Source organism: Geotrypetes seraphini, chromosome 5 (genome assembly GCF_902459505.1).
Source record: "Geotrypetes seraphini chromosome 5, aGeoSer1.1, whole genome shotgun sequence".
Classification (NCBI taxonomy): domain Eukaryota; kingdom Metazoa; phylum Chordata; class Amphibia; order Gymnophiona; family Dermophiidae; genus Geotrypetes; species Geotrypetes seraphini.
In genome coordinates, this window is record NC_047088.1 from 129,238,523 (window position 1) to 129,257,511 (window position 18,989).

Here is an 18,989-nt window from a genome sequence, read left to right on the forward strand (position 1 = left end):
TGGTATCGAGGTTTCCTTATGTCCCGCACATATCAAGTACGTTTTATCCTATCAAAGCAATGCCATGTTCCTGGTTGGCTGAAGAGCCAAAAAGCTCTGTGAACTTGAAGTATCATAACTCTTTACTCTTACTGTAATATACTCCTATCCTGAAATGTAATTCTACTGGAACTGCCCAGATATCTTCCATAATGTAATCCGCCTAGAACCGCAAGGCACAGGCGGAATAGAAATCCCTAATGTAATGTAATGTAATGTTTTAATTACGATTTTTCTGATACCTGGAGCAATCCATCTGGTGTGCCGCAAGGGTCACCATTATCCCCACTGTTTTTCAATGTCTACATGTCGTCATTAGGTGCACAACTAACCCAGCTGGGGATAAAATTATTTAGTTACGCAGATGACTTTACAATCATTATCCCATTCGCTACCTCTCTCTCGGAAGTCACTCCTAAGGCAACATAAGTACTAAACTCGATGGAGCAATGGATAACTGAATTCAAACTGAAGCTTAATTCAGAAAAAACAAAATTTTTTGTAGCTTCGCCACACCCACTTGACACTAAAACATCATTGTGCATCAGTAAACGTAGTTATCCCATCCAACCCACTATGAAGATATTGGATGTAACATTGGACCAGAGTCTAACCATGAAAGACCAGGTAGACTCCTTAGAAAGGGTTTTTTTACTCTCTGGAAGCTTCGGTCCATTAGAGCAGTGTTTTTCAACCGCTGTTCCGCGGCACACTAGTGTGCCGCGAGATGTTGCTTGGTGTGCCGTACGGTCAGGGCCGCCATCAGGGCAGTACCACCAGTCTAGGGAGAGGGGCGGTCCGCCCCACGTGGACAGGAGAGAGCTGGACGGGGGACCCGCGGAGTTCAATACATCTCGAGCCGCGAGGCTCGTCTTCTGTTCCTGCCTGCCCTGCAGCTAACATATAGCCGATCGCAAGCGTTCCCCGATGTCAGCGCTGACGTCGGAGGGAGGGCTTAAGCAAAGCCTGCCCTCCGACGTCAGCGCTGACGTCAGAGAATACTTCCGTTCGGCTATTTGTGCGCGGCAGGGCAGGCAGGAAGCAGAAGACAAGCCTCGCGGCTTGAGCTTCGTTTTGCTGAGAAAGTTGCAAAGATGGGCTGGGAGGCAAACACGGAACACAAAAGGGGGGAGGGAGTGCGTTTTGGACACGAGGCATGAACTTGGGAGAGAGGAAGGGAGGGAAAGAGATGCTGAGGTGGGGGAGGGAATGCATTTTTGGACACAGAAGAAATGGACTTGGGAGAGAGGAAGGGAGGGAAAGAGATGCTGAGGTGGGGGAGGGAATGAGTGTTTGGACACAGAAGGCATGGACTTTGGAGAGAGGAAGGGAGGGAAAGAGATGGTTGTGTACACGGGGAATAGAAGAAAGGAGAATTTTTGGTCATAGGGAGGGAATGAGGTACAGATAGTGGCATACCAGGGTGGGGGTGGGGGGGGGGCGGTCTGCCCCATCCCGGGTTTACGTCCCAAGGGGGTGCACAGCTGGCCACCCTCCAGTGTTGTCCCTAGGCCGGAAAACTGCGGCTCTTTAGCCACTTGAGTGCCACCGCCGCCATCGGGAACAGGCCGGCGCCAAGTTCTCCCTGCTTTTCCCTGTGGGGCCAGCCAACTCTCGCCACTCGTGTCAATTCTGACGTCGGAGAGGACGTTCTGGGCCAGCCAATCGCTGCCTGGCTGGCCTAGAACGTCCTCTCCGACGTTAGAATTGACGACGGGTGGCGAGAGTTGGTCGGCCCTGCGGGGAAGAGAAGCAGGGAGAACTTGGTGCCGGCCTGTTCCCGATGGCGGCAGTGGCAGCCTATTCCCCAGTGGCGGTGGCAGCATTATAAAATACTTTCTTTGTGTTTATTTGATTCCTATATATTTACATATAGTCAATATAGGCACAGTTAAATTTTTTAACTTTTTCTAATGGCGGTGTGCCTCGTGATTTTTTTCATGAAACAAGTGTGCCTTTGCCCAAAAAAGGTTGAAAAACACTGCATTAGAGCATATTTCGATGTTTCATCATTTAGAATTCTAGCACAATCCCTTATACTGAGTCAACTAGATTATTGCTATTGCGAAGTACACACTTTTTAACATTCGGTTCACATAAGCGCTTGTTTGATATCTTGTTTGCGGTTCATTTCATACCTTAACCACCATGGACCCCTGAGGAAGGCGTGTCATCCGAAATACGGATCGTGTTGGGTCCCTTGTTTGGTAATAAGGTTGTATATTCACTGCATTTTTATTGGTTTAATAAACAACACCTGCATCTTGTACATAACCTGCTGTTTGTGTTTTGTTTTTTGTCAACTAGATTATTGCAATATCGCCTACCTGGCAATTTCCCAGAAGAATATGCGGCAATTACAATTGGTGCAAAATGCGGCAGTCAAGCTAATTTTTGGGTTCAAGAAATTCGATCATGTAACATCTTCCTACTGACTTCTACATTGGCTACCGATGGAGGCACATGTGAAGTTTAAATTCAGATGCTTTTGCTTTAAGGCACTATTCGGTTTAGCCCCTAAATATATAACTGACCTCTTCTCTTTCTCAAACAACAGACATAAGAGAAGCTCACACTCGAATTTTGTTTCCCCACCGGTTAAAGGGTGTAAATTTAAAAAACACCATCAACATCTTCTCTCACATCAAGCGGCATTATGGGGCAAAGATCTAGAACAATTGCTCACGCCTACTACTTATGAGGAATTTAGGAAACACCTAAAAACATATCTGTTCCTGAAGTATTTAGGCAACTAACCTGTACAATCCTACTCCACAATAACTGATCTCTAGTGCTGTTAATAACTAGCTTCTAACCTTGTTAATTCTACTTAATTTGTAACATCTTTTAACCATTGTAAACCGCAGAGAACTTCACGGTCCTGCGGTATATAAATTATGATTATTATTATTATTATATTTAAACACATCTATGGAAAATCAAGTGACAAACTTGAAGACTTATGGACATTATAAAAAGTAAATGCAAAATAAGAAACAGGTGTATTTTGCAGATATACTATACAAAGGTATTTAGTATATACCAAAAATGCAGTTCAAGAGTAATATAGCTGTATCCAAAACTGCATATAAAACAACTCATTAAGGTGTATTATACAGTACAATATTTACTATACAGAGGTATTTAATATAAATTTGAAATTAAAGGGTAAACAAATTGTATATAAAGCTATTCATTTGGCTAGGGTAAGTATACCTGTGACTCCTCTGCAAGAGAGTTTTTCAGTAAACCAATATGGTCGGGTTTCTTAAGTCCGTTTTGAAAAAAAACACATGTACTGCAACACCCAAATCCTCTATAATAAAACTCTAAGTGCGCATGCGCACTTAGGGTTTTCTGATCGCTGCCACTGTGCTGTGTCCCTCCGTGCTGAATTCCATTTTGGAACATGGAGGCAGGGAACACGCGGGCGACTCTCCCCTCCTGCCCTTTCTCACCAACCGCTGCTCTTCTTCAAAGCAGCCTACTGAGGATCGCGGCCGGCTGTAGCAAACCTTGCAGACCGCTCTGCACCTTGGTAGCACATTCCCTCTGACATACGTGATCGCATCAGAGGGAACGTGTTACTGAGGTGCAGAGTGGCCTGTGAGGTTCGCTACAGCCGGCCACGATCTTCAGTAGGCTGCTTTAAAGAAGAGGAGGGCAGACGCAAACGACAAGGAAGCCGCATGCTGGAAAGGGGGAGCAGGTAAGAGGTGGGAAAGCAGGAAGAGGGACAGGGGGAGCAAGTAAGGAGTGCTGCTGGACAGGGGGAGCAGGGAAGAGGGATAGGGGGAGCAGGTAATGAGTGCTGCTGGACAGGAGAGCAGGGAAGAGGGACAGGGGAGCAGGTAAGGAGTGCTGCTTGACAGGGGGAGCAGGGAAGAGGTGCTGCTGGACAGGGGGAGCAGGGAAGAGGGACGGGGGAATAGGGAAGAGGTGCTGCTGGACAGGGGGAGCAGTGAAGGTATGCTGCTGGACAGGGGAGATGTAAAACGAAGGTAGAAGGGCTACTAATGGACAGGGGGAGCAGGGAAGGGGTACTGCTGAACATGGGGGAGCTAAAAGGAAAGGAGAAGGGCTACTGCTGGACGGGTGAGAAGACAAGGGGTGATATGGACAGCCGAGGAAATAGAGAGACAGAAAGAAAGACAGACAGAAAGCAGCCAAGGAGAGAGAGAGAAAGAAAGAAAACCAGACACACACATCTATTCTAGCACCCGTTAATGTAACGGGCTTAAAGACTATTATGAATATGAAATGAAAACCACAAATACAAAAACAATTTTTATAGATTAACAGAGGTATTGCAATGCAATGACTCTTATTTCATATAAAGAAGAGTGAAAATGAAAGATCAAATAGAAGAGGTACTTGTATACCGTCATTTGTGTCTTTGGAATTTAAATCTGACATTCCAAAACAGTGAGCACATAGGGCCTGATTCTATATAGGAAGCCGGTCTCAGCTGCTGCCTAAGCGGTGGCTGAGAATCGCACACCAGCATCCTATACACAGTGGCGTACCTAGGGTATGTGGCACCCGGGGCCCATCATTTTTTGACACCCCCCCACCCACCCCCCATGTAAAAAATATTTTTTGTAATAACCATGAAATGGTATAAATGGTCAGAATAGAAACAGGGAGTGAAAATTTTCTTTTATTGAACCTCATAAATGTAACCATTATTCCAAACATAACATAACATAAATTATGTCTGAATTGTCATGACATCAGAAGTACATATGGAGTAGTTGCAGGTGATGCTTGGGACAGTTCTGATTGTGTTAGTTCTGTTTTATGTGTTTTTTGAATATAAGAGTTTTTATTTCTTTTTTGAAGGTTTTGTAGTCTGTGGTCGAGGTCAATAGGTTGTAGAGTTGGGGGTCGAGTGTTGCAGCTCGAATGGATAGGAGGTTATCGAACAGTTTTTTTTCTTTTGACGTTTTTGGTTGGAGGGTGTATGAATGGTACGTGAATTCTCCTATGTCTGGTTGAGGTGGATTGAATTATTTAGCTGAAGATATTAGTTCCCCCCCCCCATTCCACACACATTAATTCTCTTCCATTTTGTTCCCATTATAAAAAACACTGATAAGTTCCCAGAAAAAAAATACATTAAAATAAGAAGTGAAAACAAAGGCCCCTACAGATGAGAACATAACATAAGAATAGCCTAACTGGGTCAGACCAATGGTCCATCATGCCCAGTAGCCAATCCAGCTCACTAGTACCTGGTCAAAACCCAAAGAGTAGCAACATTCCATGCTATCATCCAAGGCAAGCAGACACTTCCTCCATGTCTTAATAACAGACTATGGACTTTTCTTCCAGGAATTTGTCCAAATCTTTCTTAAAACCAGCTAAGCTATCTGCTTTTACCATAACTTCTGGCCACTTCATTTTTAAGCTTAGATCTTTCCTTCCAAACAAAGACCTTGCTAGATGTCAAATATAGCACAAGGGAACTTCACACGGACTTAGCTGTGCAGGAAATGTGAATCTCCTCATACACCCACCTATAGTGCAAAAATGTGCAAAGGTCTGTTTTTTCTTTCGATCACTACAATGCCACACAAGCAGCACTGTTACAAAAGGTCAATGCTAAGATTAACAAAGTTTCCTTCCTTGGACCACAAGGAGATACTGACAAGCCACTGGAAGAGATCCCAAAACAACTACCTAGGCACAATACCCAAAGACCCACTCAGTGTGTGAACCAGTTGAGTGGAGTGGACTAACTGGGGGGTGGAAATGGGCCCAGAGTTTGCTCAGGAGAATTTCCCAGACCACCTCTTCCTCTCAACACATTGACACACTGCCACCACCACCACTAGGAACACCTCACCGGGTAGGCCAGCAATGCTTATAAACTTTATAAAACACATTATTATATTTTCTTATAAAGCACATATTTTAGCTGAACTCTCTGACATCCTCAGCCTTTCCATTCACAAACATAGAAGGAAGAAAAGTTCCCATTTCCTGCTGTCTCATGTCCCCGGCCTATACAATATTTTTCTTCTGCAGACCCTTCAAAAGTCTGACCAAATCCTCGTTTCACTTGCATTATAAAGTACTGAGGATGCCATCTCTCCCCAATCTCAGGTATTAAAGTCTGAGACAGTAGCGCAAACTGCCCGATTTAGGAAAAAAAATTTCGATTCAGCCTATTTAATTGGTTTTTCGATTTGATTTTCATGCCCAGTTGGGTGATTTTTTTAAAAAATCCTGGTGGGTTTTATAGCTTTTTTACCCCCTTTGGCTTCTCCTAACCACACTGGCGCTGTGGTGTAAATAAAATAAAGAAACAAAAAGGACTTTTCCTCTTTCTGTTAAATCCTAGCTCACGTTTGTGATCTAACACCAGCTCTGGCAGGATACACATTTCAAATCTGTTTTGTGATGTCAGAGGAGGGGGGCGGGTCTGCGGCGGAGGAAACAGCACGAAGCAGCGCAAGATCGCTGATATCGCGATCTTGCTGCAGGCTGCTTCGCTACTCTAAATGGTGTGGGGAGGCCAGAGGGGAAGAACCGGACGTCGGGGAGTCACCAATGACCAGGCCGGGAGCACCCCCTCAGGGCCCCCCCGCTCCCCCCTTAGTACACCACTGCCTATACAGAATCGCATCTGTCCGCTTAGCTACTGAGCTGATCGCAGCAAGGGAATCCCCATGCTGCGATCAGCTCTGCAGCTGTGGCAGGGAAACCCTGCTCCTGCGAACATCCTCAGCAGGAGAATGCCCAATCCCTTCTTTTGGTATCCACCCCAACATCAGGGAGGCCCATTCCCTCCTGCCACCACCCCCTGAACAACCCGAACAGTGCATTCTGGGATGCACTGGGAGTGGCCTAAAACTCAGATTGGCCAGATCCCTATGAACCCTCAAGTGGCCTATAGGAGGGACCTTAGGCACCTGGGCCAATCATGGCCTTAGACCCTTTCCCGTTGCATCTCAGGATGCACCAGGAAAGGGAAGGCCCACCATTCTGAAGAGGCAGACCTGCCGGCCATAGGGAGCTGGCGTTCCTCCAGTCGATCTTGCTGAAAAAGGTATCAGGAGGGTTTATGTGGGCTTTGGGAGGTGGAGGATCTGGATTTGAGGAGGCATCAGGTGTTGGGGGATCATGTGTTCTGGGGTGTGCAAGCAGGAGCGAGTGGGCATCCCTTCTGCCAGCGATGTTGGGGGTGGCAGGAGGGATTGAGCATCCCTCTTGCCGGGGATTGTTTCGGGGATGGTGGCGGGAGGAGTGGGCAATACTCCTGCCGGCTAACTTGCGATGAGGTTCGGGGTTCCCTGCTGTGACCATTCAGCCATGATTAGTTTAGTGGCTGCGTCTATTTGAAATGTAGGCCAGCATTTCAATGGCCTACATTTCAGGTGCCTTTCGTGGCCTAAGGGAAAAGCCTAAGGCCACTTAAGCTCACCCAAGGCCATTTCCAGGTAAAACCACACCCAGCCTTGGGCGAGCTTAAGCGTCCCTGTGTGCCTCCATACACCACTGACAGACGCCTACAATGTAGGCAGCATGCCTCTGGTTTATTTTTTAGAAAACATGCATCCCGATTGGCAGGTTTGACAGCGGTAGGACAGCTGGTTAGACAGCAGTTGGCTGGTTAGACAGCGGATTGGCTGGTAGGACGGTTACACAGTAGATTGGCGGTATGATATGCATCCCGATTGGCTGGTTAGACAGCGGTAGCAGGCTACCTACAATTGGGACGCCTTTTATAAAATTTGCCCCAAAAGGATTAAGTAACTTGCCCAATCTCTGGGTGCAGGCAGCAGTTCTACCAGTGAACCACACCCTCCATATTGCTCATAATGTACACAAATAAGAGAAACAAACAAAACCACTAAAACCACAACTGCTATGTACCTGAAATCACATCCAAGGTAAAATATTTAAGGGAGAACAGCTGTGAGTTGTGTTCATTAAAAAAAAAAAAATTAGAGAGAATGGCTGTGAGATAGGGCCATACAATACTAGCCATATTAAAAAAAAACAACAACAGAGAAGAAAAGGGAACGTGTATGCCTCATAGCTTCCAGAAAATTTAAATCGAAATTACCAAACCAAGGAGTAAAAACGGAAAGCCACAAAAACACCTGAAAATGCTTATGCTTAAATAATCTCCATAAAGTCACCACTAATACAGATTTACAGAAACAGGCCTTACCTCAAGATGAAAATAAACAGAGAGCAAAGCAACTAAAAAGTTTTGCTGGTTCCAGAACTACTCACTGTAAGAGAGAAATTATGGGCATGCTCAGTGGGATACTTATGAAGCCAACCCTAATGACTATGCATAGAGCCCCAAGGGAAACTCCAGGCATATTAACAAAATCCTCTTAGTTATCTTCTTTTTTAGAGAGAATTTGACACAAGAACATTTCTTATCCCAAAGGTTACAACAGCCATCACCATCCCCTCCATGAGAGGGAGAGGGAGAGGAAGAGGAAGAGGATGCGGGAAAGATAGAGGATGACCTCAAGGCCCCTGGAACAGGAGCGACAGCAGATCTCGATGGAGGGACTGGAAATAGATATTCCTATCTATAATCTTTAGGATTGACACTTTACATTTAACAAAAAGGATGTCCTTAAGAAAGGCCTTAACTTTGTTCCTACTACTGGATATAATGCCTTCCAAACCAGAGTTGATTTATTCCAAGTCTCACATTCTTCTAATATGTTCAAAGATACATTTGTTGTAAAGAAACCCTCCAAGTGGATGCTTCCTGTTACCAAAGATGCTATTATTGAAACATTTCATACCTGTGTTGAGAGAGACATTGTTTCCCTAGAGCAAAGAAGAAGACGTTTTTTTCAATCTCACGAAGGATGAATATAAGGCCTTGAATTCATTGTTAGAGAACCATGATATTGTCATCAAACCAGCCGACAAGAGCTGTGGCGTGGTTATCCTTTTTAGGGAAGATTATATAAATGAAATACATAGACTACTGAGAGATAGGGAATACTATACTCTTTTGAGCACAGATCCCACCCCTTCTTTGCAAAAAGAAATTGTTGAACTCATAAATGTGGCAAGTGCAGCTGGTTATATAGATGCTTTTGATACATAACAAGAATTAAATTGACAGATACTGTACATCATTGTTTCTCAACCTTTTCAAAGCCATGTACCTCCCTAAGCCCAACAAATGCCAACCGAGTACCCGGCCCAAACTCCGCCCCTGACTCCACCCCCATAATAATATGAATTGTAATGCAATTTCTTCCATCCATTTTTCATATGCACACAGTATAATCTTATTAATACATAATGGTAACCACAAAACTAAAAAAAACATAAAGCACACTGTATGCAGAGAAAATGTTTTCATTTATATTCAGGGGGTTTTCAAAGATGTCAAGGCAGATGACTTTAAAATATGCAATGTCACCTCAGTACCAACTATAGAAAATAGACAAATATAGTGCAAAATATAGACAGCAGATATAAATTCTCAAAACTGACACATTTTGATCACTAAATTGAAAATAAAATCATTTTTCCTACCTTTGTTGTCTGGTGATTTCATGAGTCTCTGGTTGCACTTCCTTCTGACTGTGCATCCAATATTTCTTTCTTTCTGGACTCAGGCCCAACAACTGTCCTTTTCTATTCCCTTCCTCCTTCCTATGTCCCAATTAGTGCCCCCCTTCCTCCCTCCCCCGAAGCCGTGCCGATGCCTGCCTGCCCCCGAGCTAACCCACCACCAATTCTGCCACTCGCCCCCACCCACCCGATTTAATTCCCCACCTCCATTACTGCTGCAACTTCAAAAGTGCCAGGCGTGTGCAGCGATTGCACACCGCTGGCCCATAAGCCTTCTCCCCAAGGTCTGGGCCAGCCAATCGCATAACATAATAAGAATTTACAGATTCGTAACAAGACAGATATATAACAATAATTGAATTGACAGATTAACCCTGTTCATCTCAATCACTGTCCTGCCCCATTTAAATACAGTTGTATTTTAGGCAGTTTTTAATCCCATCCCTAATGTTTTTTTTTCTTGAAAATTGTAATTCTACCCTTCATCCTCTCTTTCAAGTTTGTTTGTGGGTGACATTTGTCGTCTATACTGTATGTTACAATATGCCTATTTTATATTGTTAATCGCTTAGAAATTTTTTATAAGCAATTTTGTCAAATTTTTAATAAAACTTGAAAACATGTTATTTGATGCATAAAGAAAAGGACTTTTTGACTTAAAAATCCGGTTATTACTACTATATATAAACTGCCCAAAGTTCACAAATCTTTGGTTGACCCTCCAGGTAGGCCTATTGTATCTGCCAATGGTTCAATATTAGAACCCTTTATGTATTTTTCTTGATCATTTCTTGCATCATTTCTTGCAGTCTTGCAGTGGGAGTGTTGGCAACCTAGGAGAATAAATTTTGTAATACTATCTGGCCAAAATGGCCATCCTGTCTGGAGAAAACATCCAGACAATAATGAGAGGTGAAAGTATGAACCGAGGACCAGATGGCAGCTTTACAAATTTCCTCAATAGGAGTGGATCTGAGGAAAGCTACTGAAGCCGCCATGGCTCTGACTTTGTGGGCTGTGACTCGACTCTGTAAATGCAGTCCAGCCTGAGCATAGCAGAAAGAGATACAAGCAGCCATCCAGTTGGAGATGGTATGCTTAGAAATTGGATGTCCCAACTTGTTTAGATAGGAGACAAAAAGTTGAGGAGCAGATCTGTGTGGTTTGGTGCGTTCAGTAGAAGGCCAAAGCACATTTACAGTCCAGAGTATGAAGAGCTGATTCTCCAGGATGAGAATGAGGCCTTGGAAAAAACACTGGAAGTACAATAGATTGGTGGAGATGAAATTCTGAAACCACTTTAGGTAAGAATTTTGCATGAGTATGGAGGATCACATTGTCATGATGGAAAACTGTGAAAGGTGGATCAGCAACTAAAGCTTGCAGCTCAATGACTCTTCGAGCAGAAGTGAGGGCAATGAGAAACACAACTTTCCAAATGAGATACTTCAGATGAGCTGTAGACACTGGTTCAATTGGAGGCTTCATCAATTGAGCAAGAACAATATTGAGATCCTAAATCACTGGAGGCAGTTTGAGAGGAGGTTTGACACTGAAAAGTCCTTTCATGAATCTGGAAACCATCGGATGAGCAGAGAGGGGTTTCCTTTCAATAGGCTGATGGAAAGCAGCAATTACACTGAGATGGACTCGGATCGATGTAGACTTGAGGCCAGAGGTGGATAAGTGCAAAAGATAATTTAGAACAGAAGATAAGGAGGAATCTTGAGGCTCCTTGTCATGAGAGATGCACCATGTAGAAAATCTAGTCCATTTTTGGTGGTAGCATTGTCTAGTGGCAGGCTTTTTAGAAGCCTCTAAAATGTCTCGTACAGGTTGAGAAAACTGAAGAGGAGCTATGTTGAAAAGAACCAAGCTGTCAGGTGTAGAGACTGCAGGTTGGGATGAAGTAGAGATCCTTGACTCTGTGTAAGCAGAGAGGGAAAAACTGGTAGAAGATATGGTGCCCTGCTGCTGAGTTGAAGTAGAAGGGAGTACCAAGGTTGTGTTGGCCACCGAGAAGCTATCAGAATCATGGTGGCATGATCGTTCTTGAGCTTGACAAGAGTCTTGAGAATCAGAGGGAATGGAGGAAATGCAGACAGGAAGAAATTCATCCATTCCAGTAGAAAAACATCTGCCTCGAGGCGATGAGAATATATCCTGGAGCAGAACTGAGGCAGTTTGTGGTTGTGGGGAGATGCAAAGAGATCTATCTGAGAAGTTCCCCACTGAGAAAAAATGTTATGAAGAGGCGAAGAATTGAGTGTCCATTCGTAAGGTTGCAGAAGACGAGTCAATTTGTCCGCCAAACAGTTTTTCTCCCCTTGAATGTAGACAGCTTTCAGGAAGGTGTTGTGAAGGACTGCCCAATGCCAAACCTTCAGAGCTTCTTGGCAAACAGGGAGAGATCCCGTTCCTCCCTGCTTGTTTACATAGTACATGGTGACTTGGTTGTCTGTCCGAATGAGGACTACTTGGTCGTGAAGATGTTGAAAAACTTTGAGACCATTGAGGATTGCACTGAGTTCCAACAGATTGATATGATACTGATGATCTGTGTTGGACCAATGGCCTTGAGTATGGAGATCGTCGAGGTGAGCCCCCCCAAGCGTAGGTTGAGGAATCTGTCATGAGGATCTTCTGATGAGGTGGCATCTGAAATAGTAAACCTCTGGAGAGACTGGAAGAGAACATCCACCAGCAGAGAGACTGTCTCAACGAAGGAGTGACTGTAATGTGTCAAGAGAGTGGTTCGCAAGCCTGCATCCACTGATGCCAGGGTCTACTGAGGAATTCTGAGGTAAAGTCTGGCAAAAGGAGTCACGTGAACCGTCGAGGCCATGTGACCTAGTAATACCATCATGTGTCTCGCTGAGAGTGAAGAGCAGGAAGATACTTTGTGACACAGCTGAAGAAGAGCATCCAGACGTTGTTGAGGAAGGAATGCTCTTAGTTGGATAGTGTCCAGAACAGCCCCGATGAACTGTAGATTCTGAGAGGGCTGAAGTTGGGATTTGGGAAAGTTGATTTTGAATCCCAAGCTTTGTAGGAACCACGTAGTCCATTAGGTTGCTACAATAACCACCTGAGATGTTGAATCTATGATGAGCCAGTCGTCTAGGTAGGGAAACAGCTGAAGACCATGGTTCCTTAGAGCTGCTGCTACCACCACTAGGCACTAGGTGAACCCTCTGGGAGATGATGCCAGGCCAAAGGGTAGCACTCTGTATTGATAATGAAGATTTCCCACCCGAAATCTGAGATATTGACGGGAGGCCAGATGAATGGGAATGTGAGTGTAAACCTCGAGATCTAGAAAAAATAACCAATCATTCTGATTTAGAAGGGGGTAGAGGGATGCCAGGGACAACATGCAAAATTTTTCTTTGACTAAAAATTTGTTGAGAGCCCTGAACTAGGAAGTATCGGGATTAAAACTTCCTCGATGGCACGGAGATGAAGCAGAGTTTGAGCTTCCTGAAGAAGGGCGGTCTGGTATGGATTGGAAGGATTCTCTCTTGGAGGAAGCTATGGTGGAACCTGAGTGAAATGAAGAGAGTATCATTCTCTTATTATTGATAGCACCTAGAGGTCGGATGTAATGGTCTCCCATCGATGGTAAAAATGGTGGACCTCCTATGGGAGGAAGAGAGGACAGAGGCAGAACGATGGAGGTTATGCTCTGTTTGAGATAGTCAAAAAGGCTGAGCAGCTTTAGGTGCAGCTGAGGTTTCTATTGCTGTTGTTTCTTGGGGGTGCTCAAGTGTAAGGAGCTGCCCTTGGAGGATAACACCTCTGGAAGGATGGAAGAGGTCGAGATTTTACAGGAGCTGGCTTGGGCTTTGGTCTGACAATTCAAGCAAAAGATTTTTCATGCTCAGTCAACTTCTTGGTGGCAGCCTCTATGAATTCATCAACAAGGTCATTGCCCTCACAAGGAATATTAGCCAGACAATCCTGAAGATTGGGGTTCAAAACAATGGTGCAAAGCCAAGCTAGGCCAGGCGGCGCATCGCTACTGAGAAAGTACTGACCCTGGAATAAAGTTCGAAGGCATAAGATGACTGGAGAAGATGTAACCTGAGTTGCATCAAGGTCACAGTAAGTTGTTCAAACTCCAAATGCCTATGTTGATCTAGATTTTTTGTAAAATCTGGAAGGTGATCAATCAGGAACTTAAAATAAGTCGTGAAAATAAAATTATAATTCAGGATTCTGGAAGCCATCATGGAATTTTGATAAAGGCGACGGCCAAATTTGCCCATGGTCTTACCCTCTCTTCCAGGAGGTACTGTGGCATAGACCCTGGAAGGATGGGTTCTTTTCAATGAGGGATTGGTGAGATAGTTGTGAATTCTCACAACCCTTGTAATGTAGAGTTCTAAACCTTGATTCCAATTTGCCTGGAACAGCAGTTATAGCATAATGAGTCTCCAGATTTTGTTTGAAAGTTTGAGACAGAAGCCTGTTAAGAGGAAGCTTAAGTGACTCTGCAGAAGGTTGAGGGAGATGCATTTCCTCCAAATACTCCTTAGACTATTTAGAACCAGCGTCCAATTTAAGATCCAGGTTGTCAGCCATTTGACGGAGGAAAGAGGAAAAGGACAACTGATCAGCCAGAGCCTGGCCTCGAGAAGGGCTCGATGACCTCAAGGCACCTCGAGTGAAGAAAGAAGGCAAAGCCTCTCTGGAGTATTGATAACCCAAGGAATAGACAGACTTGGAGGAGGCATTGGAAGCAGTTGAATCCTCGGGGTCTGCAATTGATGATCTCGATCAAGGAGTTGGAGGCCTCGAAGAGCTGGAAGGGCTGGAGTGAGGCCTGAACGAAGAAGGCTGTTCTCTGGAAGAAGACCTGCGCTTTGATGGATGCCTCGATGAGGGCCTCAATTTATAACGAGAGTGCCTGGAGGGAGGTCTCGGGTAAGATCGAGACTTTGCCCTATGCCTGGAAACGGGCAGTGCCGCTGGTGAATGAATAGGGCTAGAAGCTGTAGATCGAAACCCCATAGACTCAGTGGTTCAGATCGAGGAATATCGAAGCACTTCCAAAGACTCGGCTCCTTGTATGGAGTGTGAGGATTCCTGTCGAGACACTCGCAAAAACTCGGCTCCTCGCATAGAGTGTATAGACTCAGCTCGAGGCACAGGCAGGAACTCGACCTCGAGGGAGACTGCTGATTGCCCAGGCTGGGCTGCAGGAAGCAGAATCGAGGCACGACCGTATTTGCTCATTAACTGAACAAATTGCTGCTCTAACAGGGTCTGAAGAGAAGCCTGCAATTGTAGATCCGAGTCTGAAACTGGACCACTTGCTGAGGCTAGAGGTTCCAAGCAGTGTTCCCTCTAAGCGGGCGGGTGTTGTGAGCAAACTTTTTTCACCGTGAGCCAAAAATATCGGGCGCCAGCAAGTTATGAGCCAACTCGCCCGATTCTCCTCTCGCCGCCCTGCCATCTGCCGTACGCCTCTTCCGATCGTGCGCTGTGACGAGAAACGTGTGCGCTGCGATGTAATATTTTGTGCGCCAGCGCACGCCAGCGCAGCTTAGCGGGAACACTGGTTCAAATGGTTTTATTTATTTCCCCAAATTTATTTTTGTTATATGCATTGAAAATATTTGATATTGCGTTTAAATCAAAATCTCAATAAACTTGAAACGAGTGCCCGTGAGATTGTGGGAGGGTTAAATACTCAAAACTTAGAAGTTTTTGCTACGCCAGCTTTCTGGTATCTTTACATACAGTGGCGTACCTAGCATATGTAACATCCGGGGCCCATCATTTTTTGGCACCCCCCCCCATCTGTAAGAAAAACATGATTTTTAGTAACAAACCACACGTCACACATGAGTACCTAGGAAAAGGCAGCATCTTACATATTGCAGTGAGCAGTACATCAATACACCCATTGTAAAACTAAACAAGCCAGACCAGCACAGATCAATCCTACACCGTCAATCCTAACAGAAAACCATGTCTTTCGAACACACAGAACACAGAAAACACCTTCGCCTAGTAAGGAATATGTAATCACAAACTAACCCCTCCCTCTTTTACAAAACTGTAGTGTGGATTTTAGCTACGGAGGTAACAGCTCTGATGCTCATAAAATTCTGAGCATCAGAGCTGCTACCGCTAAAAACGCTTCACAGTTTTGTAAAAGGGGGGATAAAATAAAAATACATAGACAAAGGTTAAATTGAACCAGCAAGAAGCTGGACTCTGCATACAATGCTTCACAGAAACAGTGACACATGTCTCCTAAAGCAATAAATAAATAGAAATTTTTTTCTACCTTTGCCTTCTGTGGTTTCTCCTTTCCTCATCTTCTTGTAACTCTCTTCCTTCCATTCACTGTCTGCCGTCTCTCTTCCCCTATATGGCATCTTCTCTCCTTCTATGCCCCTTCCAGAAACTGTATGCCTCCCCCTTCCATCTCTCCTTTCACCCCATTGGTCTGGCATCTCTCTCCTCGCCTTCCCTCTCCCACACCTCTCCTCATAGTCTGGTATCTCCCCTTCCCTGATTCTCTGGCATCTCTCTCCTTTCCTTTTCTTCCATCTTTCGTTCCCCCTCCATGCTCTCACATCTCCCCCTTCCTTTTCCCTTAGACTGGCATACCTTCCTCCTATGCTCCAAGCCCTGGCATCTCCTTTAATTCCCTCCCTCATCTTCCTTCTCCCTCCAGCTGGGTACCGCAACACTCTTCCCTGCAGCTCTGCACTTCCCCACAATTGCCATGCTTCGGTTCCTCTTCTTCCTTCCTTCCTCCCCCCCCCCCCCCGCGGGACCCTGCGGCACCATCAACTCTTACTCCCTCTAATGTCGGCCCTGCAGCTCCAGACTTCCTCGCACCTTCTCCCCTCCCCCTTTGGATCGCTATTATTTTAAATGTTATAGCCGCGGAGCTGTATCCATCAGTGGAGATGTCTAACCTCGGCCTGCCCCGGAACTCTTACTGCAGCAGCCGCCCGTCTAGGCAGGAACAGGAAGTCACTGTTGCAGTAAGAGTTCCGGGGCAGGCCTAGGTTAGACATCTCCACTGATGGATACAGCTCCGCGGCTATAACATTTAAAATAATAGCGATCCAAAGGGGGAGGGGAGAAGGTGCGAGGAAGTCTGGAGCTGCAGGGCCGACATTAGAGGGAGTAAGAGTTGATGGTGCCGCAGGGTCCCGCGGGGGGGGGGGGGGGGAAGGAAGGAAGGAAGGAAGAAGAGGAACCGAAGCATGGCAATTGTGGGGAAGTGCAATCCCCCCAATGCGTCCCCTTACCTTACCTCCCCTTACCTTTGCGACGCGTGTGTGCGCTGTGAAGAGAAACTTTGCGCTGCGATGTAATATTTTGTGCGCGCGCGCAGGCCAACGCACCTTAGCGGGAACACTGGTTCCAAGGTGGCGGTAGAAACATGCTTCGACTTGGAGGATTGATGATTGGATAGCTTGAGGACCACCACAGGAACCTTCTGCTTAGGTATCTGACCTGAGGGAAGCTCAGGGGAAGATAAAGCAGGTGTACTCGAGGCCAAAGATCCAAACGAGGAAGGTCTGATGAGACTTGAGGTCGGAGTTGTGGAAACAGGAGGACACCCCATTGACTGCTTGACCGAGTCAGAAGTCGAGGTCGAGGGTGTTGTTGAGTCCATCCTGAACACTTTTCCACTCGAATCCGATGACGTTTCAGGGCTCGAGGTTGAGAGTAGCACAGCGCTCGCACGACTTCGGACTATGGTCAAGCTCGAGACAGCGAAGCCACCAGCGGTGTGGGTCTGTGAGGGAAATCGCACGCTGGCACTGGCTACACTTCTTGAAGCCCGTGACTGGCCAGGACATAGGAGAGTAGATAGCCGATAGCCGCTGAGAAGTCGAAGCTCACAGGCTGGGGCAGGGTCGCCATCAGAAATTTCTGGGCCCCTTACTGAACAATCCTATTGGGCCCCCCACGCACCCCCCCCCCCGACCCCCCATCCTTCCATGGGCTGAATACACACATACTTTTCTCTGTCGCCGCACTCTTTGACCAAAAGATTTGTAAGCCTGCAACCACGTCAAGGTAGACTCTTTCAGCAGGGCCCTAACCTAACCTAAACTAATCTATACCTATCTATTCTAAACTAACATATGTCTAATACTGAACTAATAACAAACTAACAAACATCTGCATAACTAATAAATAATAGTGCTAGTAGCTATAATTCATTTTTGAATGTAAAATCTCAGTTAAGGATTTCTTTTGATCTTTGTAGGCCAGAAGTAGATCACAATTGCACAATATTTTTTGTAACAAGTATTACATGTGTTTTTATAAATACTGTAAGCTTAATAAATACATCAGAAAAAACTACACATATCTGAACATACACATCTGTATGATCCCATCCTCCTCAGCTTGCCTATAGCTGCATCATGCATGTTAAAAATGTACAATATGTTGATATGTGCACCTTCCTTCCTTCCCATCCATCCTCCTCAGCCTGTCCTTACACATCCACAGCTGCATGTTAATGATGATGTATATGTTATGATGATAAATAAGTGCATATGAGCACATCATTAACATGCAGCTATGGATGAATATAAAAAAGAAACAATATTCTGTACAATTGTCAATTTATAAATCAGCGTCTTCTCCCCACTCTCTCTTCCCCATTTCCCTTCAGCGTCCTCAGCCCACTCTCTCTCCACTTTCCTTCAGCGCACGCACATAAAAACAAGCAAGTAATTTATATCATTTACATTCTATTCATTCATAGAAATTAAAGTCTAAATAATGCCAGTCACATAACAAAACATGATTTTACAAAAATAATTCCCTGCAGTCAAGCCTGCAAGGATTACTAGATGTCTTTCAGCAGCTCCCCTCCCTCCCTCCCCCTTACCTTTGTGGCCAAGTCAAAATTTGAGGAATTCTACCAACAATAAAATTTTAAAAACACAAAGCACGCTGTACGCAGAGAAAATGTTAATTATCATTTATATTCCGCGGATTTTCAAAGAGGTCAAGGCAGATGACTTTATGCAATGTCACCTCAGTAACAACTATACAAAAATAGACAAATATTCCCCCTCCCTTTTTACTAAAACGCAATAGCGGTTTTTAGCGCAGGGAGCTGCACTGAATGCCCCACATTGCTCTCAACGCTCATAGGCTCCCTGCGCTAAAAAACGCTATTGCGGTTTAGTAAAAGAGGGCCATAGTGCAAAATTTAGACAGCATATATAAATTCTCAAAGCAGACACATTTTGATCACTAAATTGAAAATAAAATCATTTTTCCTACCTTTGGTAATTTCATCAGTCTCTGGTTGCACTTTATTCTTCTGACTGTGCATCCAATATTTCTTCCCTTCTTTCCGCCTCTTGTATGCTTCCTCTCCTCCA

General features: G+C 45.0%; 1 protein-coding gene across 3 annotated transcripts in view; it reads right to left on the bottom strand.

The window, feature by feature from the left end:
* LOC117361527 overlaps window positions 1-18,989 on the bottom strand; it is a 672,067-nt gene that overhangs the window by 122,269 nt on the left and 530,809 nt on the right. The gene's annotated exons all lie outside the window — the stretch shown is intronic.